The sequence below is a fragment of the Hemitrygon akajei genome, chromosome 31, assembly GCF_048418815.1.
Source record: "Hemitrygon akajei chromosome 31, sHemAka1.3, whole genome shotgun sequence".
Classification (NCBI taxonomy): domain Eukaryota; kingdom Metazoa; phylum Chordata; class Chondrichthyes; order Myliobatiformes; family Dasyatidae; genus Hemitrygon; species Hemitrygon akajei.
Window position 1 is genome coordinate 2,660,540 of NC_133154.1, and position 9,951 is coordinate 2,670,490.

Genomic DNA, 9,951 nt, shown 5'->3' on the forward strand with positions numbered 1-9,951 from the left:
GACACAGAGTGAAGCTCCCTCCACACCGTCCCATCACACACTCCCGGGGTCTGACACAGAGTGAAGCTCCCTCCACACCGTCCCATCACACACTCCCAGGGTCAGACACAGAGTGAAGCTCCCTCCACACCATCCCATCACACACTCCCGGGGTCAGACACAGAGTGAATCTCCCTCCACACCGTCCCATCACACACTCCCAGGGTCAGACACAGAGTGAAGCTCCCTCCACACCGTCCCATCACACACTCCCGGGGTCAGACACAGAGTGAATCTCCCTCCACACCGACCCATCACACACTCCCGGGGTCAGACACAGAGTGAATCTCCCTCCACACCGTCCCATCACACACTCCCGGGGTCAGACACAGAGTGAATCTCCCTCCACACCGTCCCATCACACACTCCCGGGGTCAGACACAGAGTGAAGCTCCCTCCACACCGTCCCATCACACACTCCCGGGGTCAGACACAGAGTGACTTCTCACTATCCTGTCGCACATTGTTCTAAATTCCAAAGTATAGTCCCAGACAACTCAATTTCTCCATATTGGCTTATCCCTCAACTCCCGAATCAATCTGATGAGTCTCCAAAGCCGGTACATTTTTCCTTAAGGAGACCAGAACTGTATGCAGTAACTTGGGTGCGGCCTCTCCAGTACCCTGTAAAGATGCAGCATAACCAATACTCCCAAGCCTTCTCCTTCTGCACAACTACGCACTGCGATCTTTCACGATTTCAATAATAACCTTAACTTTTATTTTCTTCCAGTGTGAATGTCCCGGCAATGTTCTCAGTCTCTCAGCCTGTTAGACCCTTATGCACTGGGTTAAACCGTCCATTATGCGTAGTAGGATTAACGGTTATGGTGGTGGTCGAGGGAGGGATACAGAAAGGTGGACCTGAGACCTTCGTCTAGCAACTTCATTCTGTCCACTAAATCAGCAAGAATCTCCTGGTCACTACTCACTTCAAGTCCACTGCCCATCTCTCCTGCCATGATGATGCCACACGCAGGTTGGAAGAGCAACACCTCATATTCCGTCTGCATAGCCTCCAACCTGATGGTACAGACATCAATCTCTCTAATTTCCTGGAATTTATCCTCCTTCCCCTTTCTCTCTTTTTCCATTTCTCATTTTGATTGCTCTCTCCTCACCTCCCTCTGGTGCCCCTCTTCCTCCTATCAGATTCCTTCTTCTTAAGCCATTTAGCACTTCCACCTATCACTTCATCCTCCCCTCCCTGGACTCACCTATCATCTGCCAGCTAATATTCCTTGCCATCCCACCACCTTCTGTCCCCTTCCTTTCCAGTCCTGTTGAAGGCTCTCAAACCGAAAGGATGATTCTTCATTCACTTTTGTAGATGCTGCCTGACCTGCTGAGATCTCCAAGCATTTTTTATGTCACTCTGGAGTTGTAGTGTCTGCAGAATCTCTTGTGTTGTAGGCATCGAAGTTCTTACTTATAATGGAGATTATTGTGACTGGTTGCATCATCGTCTGGTATGGAGGCTGAATGGTTCTTGAACACTGTCTCAATATTTGATTGTTGCACTCTCTACATGTTTTGATTTTTTTTGTTGTAATGTATTGTAATTTTGTTATGGTGACACATCACTGGCACCAGCCAGTAGCTATTAAACAGAGAGATGCTGGAAAAGGGCCAGTAACATCATAAAGGATCTCGCACACCCTGCACGTGGACTGTTTGTCCCTATCCCATCAGGAAGGAGGCTACATAGCACCCACACCAAAAAGTTACTTTTCCCAAGCAGTAAGGCTGATCAACACCTCCAGCTCTAACCCATCCCTCCACACCCTCACCAGCACTAATTTATCATTTCCTCTCAGTCACCCCTACGTACAGACACTCTGGAGTCAAGCGACACTTAGGGATGTACAATCTATCTGTCCATATCAGCCATTTATTTGGGTGGCGGAGTAGAGATACGTTTCTACCAGAAGAGGTGTAAGGCGCTCCTTCCCTCCACTATCCTGCAGGTCTCCCTCGGGCAAGCTGCAGCACCAGCACCCCCACTCCCTGATCAGGGTCACGTGAAACCATGGGAGCAGATGGTGCACAAGTCCTGTTTATGTGGCCACTGATACCAGGCAGACAATCTCTGAAGAGTATCGATAATGGCTGAGGTCACCCGTCTTGTAAAGACACTGCCCAGAATAAGGAAAAGGCAAACCACTTCTGTAGAAAAGTTTGCCAAGAACAATCACAGGCACGGACACAGCACATAACAAATAATAAATGTATTTATATTTATCATTTTTATAAACTATTGTATTCTTTATCTTGGTGTCAAAATGGTTATTGTGATGTGTCTAGTTTGGTGTGTAGTGGGTAGTGCTTGTCGCTCTCACTTTCAGCTTCCACCGCTGGTGAGCAGTCTTGCCAAAAGGAGAGCTGAATGTGTGAGTCTCTCCGTCAGTACATAGCTTCTCCAACAGCAAGCCTCACATAGTGCCTCATTGCTGGCCACACACAGAAACTGAACTCCTTTTTGGAAGGTTAAATAAATAGGTTTTGAACTGTTGTTTAAGGAGTCTGAATCTCTTATAGTTTTAAGTATTGAACTCCATCGTTTAAAAGTACAGTTCAAAAAAGCTGAAATGTCAATGTCAAAGAGATTCTGAGATTGCTTCTTCCTGTCATTTACCTTTCTGACCTATCGCCACCCAGTTCGTATTACACTACCCCTCTCCTCTCTCACGGTCAACAACCTAACTCAGTCATTTACCTTTCTGACCTATCACCACCCAGTTCGTATTACACTACCCCTTCTCCTCTCTCACAGTCAACAACCTACCTCAGTCATTTACCTTTCTGACCTATCGCCACCCAGTTCGTATTACACTACCCCTCTCCTCTCAGTCAACAACCTTCCTCAGTCATTTACCTTTCTGACCTATCGCCACCCAGTTCGTATTACACTACCCCTCTCCTCTCTCACAGTCAACAACCTACCTCAGTCATTTACCTTTCTGACCAATCGCCACCCAGTTCGTATTACACTACCCCTCTCCTCTCACAGTCAACAACCTCAGTCATTTACCTTTCTGACCTATCACCACCCAGTTCGTATTACACTACCCCTCTCCTCTCTCACAGTCAACAACCTACCTCAGTCATTTACCTTTCTGACCTATCACCACCCAGTTTGTATTACACTACCCCTTCTCCTCTCTCACAGTCAACAACCTACCTCAGTCATTTACCTTTCTGACCAATCGCCACCCAGTTCGTATTACACTACCCCTCTCCTCTCACAGTCAACAACCTCAGTCATTTACCTTTCTGACCTATCGCCACCCAGTTCGTATTACACTACCCCTCTCCTCTCAGTCAACAACCTACCTCAGTCATTTACCTTTCTGACCTATCGCCACCCAGTTCGTATTACACTACCCCTCTCCTCTCTCACAGTCAACAACCTTCCTCAGTCATTTACCTTTCTGACCTATCGCCACCCAGTTGGTATTACACTACCCCTCTCCTCTCAGTCAACAACCTACCTCAGTCATTTACCTTTCTGACCCATCACCACCCAGTTCGTATTACACTACCCCTCTCCTCTCACAGTCAACAACCTACCTCAGTCATTTACCTTTCTGACCTATCACCACCCAGTTCGTATTACACTACCCCTCTCCTCTCTCACAGTCAACAACCTACCTCAGTCATTTACCTTTCTGACCTATCGCCACCCAGTTTGTATTACACTACCCCTCTCCTCTCAGTCAACAACCTAACTCAGTCATTTACCTTTCTGACCTATCACCACCCAGTTCGTATTACACTACCCCTCTCCTCTCTCACAGTCAACAACCTCAGTCATTTACCTTTCTGACCTATCGCCACCCAGTTCGTATTACACTACCCCTCTCCTCTCACAGTCAACAACCTAACTCAGTCATTTACCTTTCTGACCTATCGCCACCCAGTTGGTATTACACTACCCCTCTCCTCTCTCACAGTCAACAACCTCAGTCATTTACCTTTCTGACCTATCGCCACCCAGTTCGTATTACACTACCCCTCTCCTCTCACAGTCAACAACCTAACTCAGTCATTTACCTTTCTGACCTATCGCCACCCAGTTGGTATTACACTACCCCTCTCCTCTCACAGTCAACAACCTACCTCAGTCATTTACCTTTCTGACCCATCACCACCCAGTTTGTATTACACTACCCCTCTCCTCTCACAGTCAACAACCTAACTCAGTCATTTACCTTTCTGACCTATCGCCACCCAGTTGGTATTACACTACCCCTCTCCTCTCACAGTCAACAACCTACCTCAGTCATTTACCTTTCTGACCCATCACCACCCAGTTCGTATTACACTACCCCTCTCCTCTCTCACAGTCAACAACCTACCTCAGTCATTTACCTTTCTGACCCATCACCACCCAGTTTGTATTACACTACCCCTCTCCTCTCAGTCAACAACCTACCTCAGTCATTTACCTTTCTGACCTATCGCCACCCAGTTCGTATTACACTACCCCTCTCCTCTCACAGTCAACAACCTAACTCAGTCATTTACCTTTCTGACCTATCGCCACCCAGTTGGTATTACACTACCCCTCTCCTCTCACAGTCAACAACCTACCTCAGTCATTTACCTTTCTGACCCATCACCACCCAGTTCGTATTACACTACCCCTCTCCTCTCTCACAGTCAACAACCTACCTCAGTCATTTACCTTTCTGACCTATCGCCACCCAGTTGGTATTACACTACCCCTCTCCTCTCTCACAGTCAACAACCTTCCTCAGTCATTTACCTTTCTGACCAATCGCCACCCAGTTCGTATTACACTACCCCTCTCCTCTCTCACAGTCAACAACCTCAGTCATTTACCTTTCTGACCTATCGCCACCCAGTTCGTATTACACTACCCCTCTCCTCTCACAGTCAACAACCTACCTCAGTCATTTACCTTTCTGACCTATCGCCACCCAGTTCGTATTACACTACCCCTCTTCTCTCACAGTCAACAACCTTCCTCAGTCATTTACCTTTCTGACCTATCACCACCCAGTTCGTATTACACTACCCCTCTCCTCTCAGTCAACAACCTACCTCAGTCATTTACCTTTCTGACCTATCGCCACCCAGTTCGTATTACACTACCCCTCTTCTCTCACAGTCAACAACCTTCCTCAGTCATTTACCTTTCTGACCTATCACCACCCAGTTCGTATTACACTACCCCTCTCCTCTCAGTCAACAACCTTCCTCAGTCATTTACCTTTCTGACCTATCACCACCCAGTTCGTATTACACTACCCCTCTCCTCTCACAGTCAACAACCTTCCTCAGTCATTTACCTTTCTGACCTATCGCCACCCAGTTTGTATTACACTACCCCTCTCCTCTCACAGTCAACAACCTTCCTCAGTCATTTACCTTTCTGACCTATCGCCACCCAGTTTGTATTACACTATCCCTCTCCTCTCTCACAGTCAACAACCTACCTCAGTCATTTACCTTTCTGACCTATCGCCACCCAGTTGGTATTACACTACCCCTCTCCTCTCAGTCAACAACCTACCTCTTCATCTGGACTCACTTGCGAGCTTGTACCCACCCCCTTCCTTACCAGTCCTGTGCAAGTACCAAAGAAAACAAGTAATAATTGCAATGAATAATACTGGGAACTCTGAAATGTCCGAGGCCGATGGCTGTGTTTCCAGTCTCTCCCCACCATGTGCATTGGGAGGAATCTCGTTCCTTGCATTGTGCCCTCACCCCTACCCCTCCCTCCGTAAAATACTCTGAGTCACAGCACAGAAACAGGCCATTCAGTCCATCTTCTCCATGCTGTACTGTTAGTTTGTCTAATCCAATCTACCTGAACCTAGATCCTAGTCCTCCATACACCTCCCATCCATGTACAGTACTTAACCAAATTTCTCTTAAAGGTTGAGATTGAACCCATAAACATAACTTCTGCTGGTAATTCATTCCACACTCACACCACCCTCTGAATGAAGTTGTTCCTCCTCAGATTACCCTTAAGTTTTCACCTTTCACCCTCAACCTGTGACCTGTAATTCTAGTCTCTCCGACCCCACTAGAGAAAAAGCCCGTTGCATTTATCGTATCTATACCCCTCATAATTTTGTACTCCTCTATGAAATCACCCTTCTTTCTCCAACACTCAATGCAATAAAATCATAACCTATTCAACCTTTCCCTATAACTCATGTCCTCGAGTCCCAGCAACAATACTATAAAAAGATTTTTGAATTTTAGTGACATCTTTCCTGTAGGTAAGTGACTATTGTACTGCCCACAATATTAGGCCTCTCCAACTTCTTATACAATTTCAACATAAGATCCCTGTTCTCTGTAATTTATGAAGGGTCAATGTGCTAAAAGCTCTCTTTATGATCCTGTGACGCCACTTTCAAGGAATTGTGGATCTCAATTCCCAGATCCCTCTCTTCTATTACAATCCCGTGCCCTACCATTCTCTGCACAAGTCCGACTGAAGTGCAACACCTCAGACTTGTCTGCACTTTAAATCTAAATCTACCATTTTAATCCCATTTTTCCAACTGGTCCAGACTTGAGAGCTTCTTCTATGGATTCAACAGTGGCTGCCCAACCAAGCTTTCATTCTGTACCTAAGCCTTCCCTCCCCTATTCAATTCATGGAGGTAACTCCAACCAGAGGTTCAAGGTGAGGATGAAGTGGTTTAGAGGTGATCACGGGGAGAATCAATCCAATGCACTGACGCAATCACAAAGGTGCGGCAGCAGCTCTACTTCAGTGGGAGTCTGAGGAGTTTTGGTATGTCACCGAAGATTTTAGCAAATTTCTATTGAGGTTCAGCAGGGAGCATTGACTGGTTGTCTCACTGTCTTACATGGAGGGTCCAATGTACATGATCGCAAGAGGCTACAGAGCTGTAGATTCAGCCAGTTACATCATGGGCATAAACCTCCCTACCATCGAGGCCATCTTCAAGAGGGATCCACTATTAAGGATCCTCTGCCACCAGATTCAATGGTCCATGAACACTACCTTGTTACTTCTCTTCCTTGCACTGAAAAATGGCAGACACAATAATATGCAGACAAGCGTGAGGTGTTGCAGTTTGGGAGGATAAGCCAGTGTACAATTTGCATAGGGAATAGTAGGGCACTGAGTGTGGTAGAACAAGGGGATCTGGGAATATGGATCCATCATTTACTGAAAGTGGCATCACATCTAGATAGGGTTGTAAAGAGAACTTTTGGCACATTGGCCTTCACAAATCTAAGTACTGAGTACAGGAGTTGGGATGTTATGTTTAAGTTGGATAAGATGCTGGTGAGGCACACTTCTTGCAATCTATCTACAGGAAAGATGCAAGATTGAAAGAGTGCATTGAAAATTTACAAGGTCGTTGCCAGGACTTGAGGAACTGAGTTATCAGGTAGAGTAGTTTAGGACTTTATTCCCTAGAGTTCAGGAGAATGAGGACAGATTTGAGAGAGGTAGATGAAATGTTTTACGGGGAACATGGAGGAGGAATTTCATGGCGAGAGTGTAGAATGAGCTGCTAGCAGAAGTGGTGAATGTTGGTTCATAAGTACATGGATGGGAGGGGGATGTTCCAATGCAGGTTGATGGGTCTAGGCAGAATAGGTTGGCATAATCTAAATGGGTTGAAGGGCCTGTTACTGGGCTCTATGACTAGTTGTTTTTTTTAAATTTTACATCTTTGCACCATTAGCCTATTTGTTCCTACCTTCCCATTGACTAAAAACCCAATTCTGACTGTGCAGAATCCCAAAAATAATAGTTATAGTAGAGGATTTTTAACTGACATGAACCCAAACTCGCTATTTTACTTCAATAATTTTTACATCCTGCCTGATCTGGTGAAGAATGCCTGCCTTCATTTGCTGTATGTGGGAGGCATAGAACACACCAGCAGGGGAGGTTACGGTCCAACTTTGCAGAAAATGGCACTGACCATAGCTGCAGTACGATGTGCAGTAGGTCTGGTCATTATAGGGAGGAGATCCCCCACGATGTTCCTCCCACTCTACAGCACAGAAACAGATCCGTTGGTCCAACTGGGTAACGCTAGCCTAGATGCCTATCTACGCCAATCCCATTTGGCGCAATCTCCGCCCATTCCATTCCCATCACGTACCTGACCATGTGGAATGCTCTGCCCCAGAAGGCAGTGGAGGCCAAGTCTCTGGATGCATTCCAGAGAGAGTTAGATAGAGCTCTTATAGATAGCGGGGTCAAGGGATATGGGGAGAGGGCAGGAATGGGGTACTGATTGTGTATGATCAGCCATGATCACAGTGAATGGTGGTGCTGGCTAGAAGGCCAAATGGCCTACTCCTGCAACCTATTGTCTATTTTTAATGTTGTTAAAACGCACCTGCCTCAAGCTCTTCTGACAGTTCATTCCCCATCTGGGCAACCCTCTGGTGAAACAAGTTGCCCCCGCAGGTCCGTATTAAATCTTTTTGTCCTCTTGCATTAAACCTGTGCCGTCTGATTTTTGATTTTCCCAACACTGGGATAAAAACAGTGTGCATTTACCCATTTGCAGCCTTCATGGTTATATACACCTCTGTAAGGTCACCTCTCAGTCTCAACAACCCTAACCCCCCTCTCAAGAACTCAGTCCCTCGAGTCCAAGCACCATCCTCACAAATCAAGCTAGATGGCATCTTTCCTATACTGGGGGACCAAAATTGTACACGGTATTTTAAGTGCGGCCTCACCTGTACACGGTACTTTAAGTGCGGTCTTGTACAACTACAAGGTAACATCCCACCTCCTGTACTCAATGCCCTGGCTGAAGATGAGCAGTATACCAAATACCTTCTCCACCACCCTGTCTACCTGTGACACATTTCTTGACCTTTGCCTGAATTAAACTCCAGCTGCCCTTCTCTGCAAATGGATCTATATCCCACTGTATCTTTTGAGAACTTACTACATTGCCCACACCACCATCCTTGTGTCAGCTGCAAACTTACTAAGCCATACATCTACATTTACACTCAAGTCTTTTCTATCCCTAAAAGCAGAGGCTTGAGAGCAGATCCTGCGGAACATCAGTCGTCAGGACTCTCTCACACAACTCTCCCATTATAATTTATTTTAGATGACAGGAGCTGGAGCAGGACTAGATCTCCCTGTGGATGGAATGTCTTGGTTACAATGTAATGTTGCTGCTGGCCAGGAGTATTGTGTTCAGTTCTGGTCGTCTCATTGGAGGAAGTTTTAGAGAGGGTGCACATCCAACAGGACCACAACCTTCTCATGGTTTAGAGGCTCGTGTGTCTCAATGACCCAGAGAGCTATGTGGTCTGGAGTCAGGGCTTTATGTTTTGGCTCTTGGTAGGGTTATTCCATGCCAAGCATGTCAAAGGGCAGAGGCCAGACTAAGAGTGGTCCACCAGTCCTCCAGATTGGGGGTATCAGCTCAGGGCTGACAACTTGTTCCTGAGTCTCCACCCAGGACTTGCATGACTAACAGTCATGAAAACCGAGAGGAAGCTACTGACATGATGAAGGAAGCTGTGACTGCTGCCAGAGAGCCTTCATTGCTGCCTGAAACACCTGAGGCGTACAAGATGATTAAGAGGCATAGGGTGAAAATGGCTAATAGGATAGGCTGTAGTTTTGGAGGAAAATAAATGGGGATGTCAGGAGTAGGTTTATTTTTAGAGTGCAGGGTGCATAAAATGCACTGCCAAAACAGAGGTGGTAGTGGAGGACGATACATTAGGGACATTTAAGAGATTCTGAGATAGGCACATGAATGAATGAAATGGAGGGCTGTGTCAGAGGAACGATTAGATTAATCGTGTGATAGATTAAAAGGTCAGCACAACATCGTGGGATGAAGGGCCTGTGCTGTGCTATGTATGTGGGGGGGGGGGGGGGCGGTCTTATTCTCC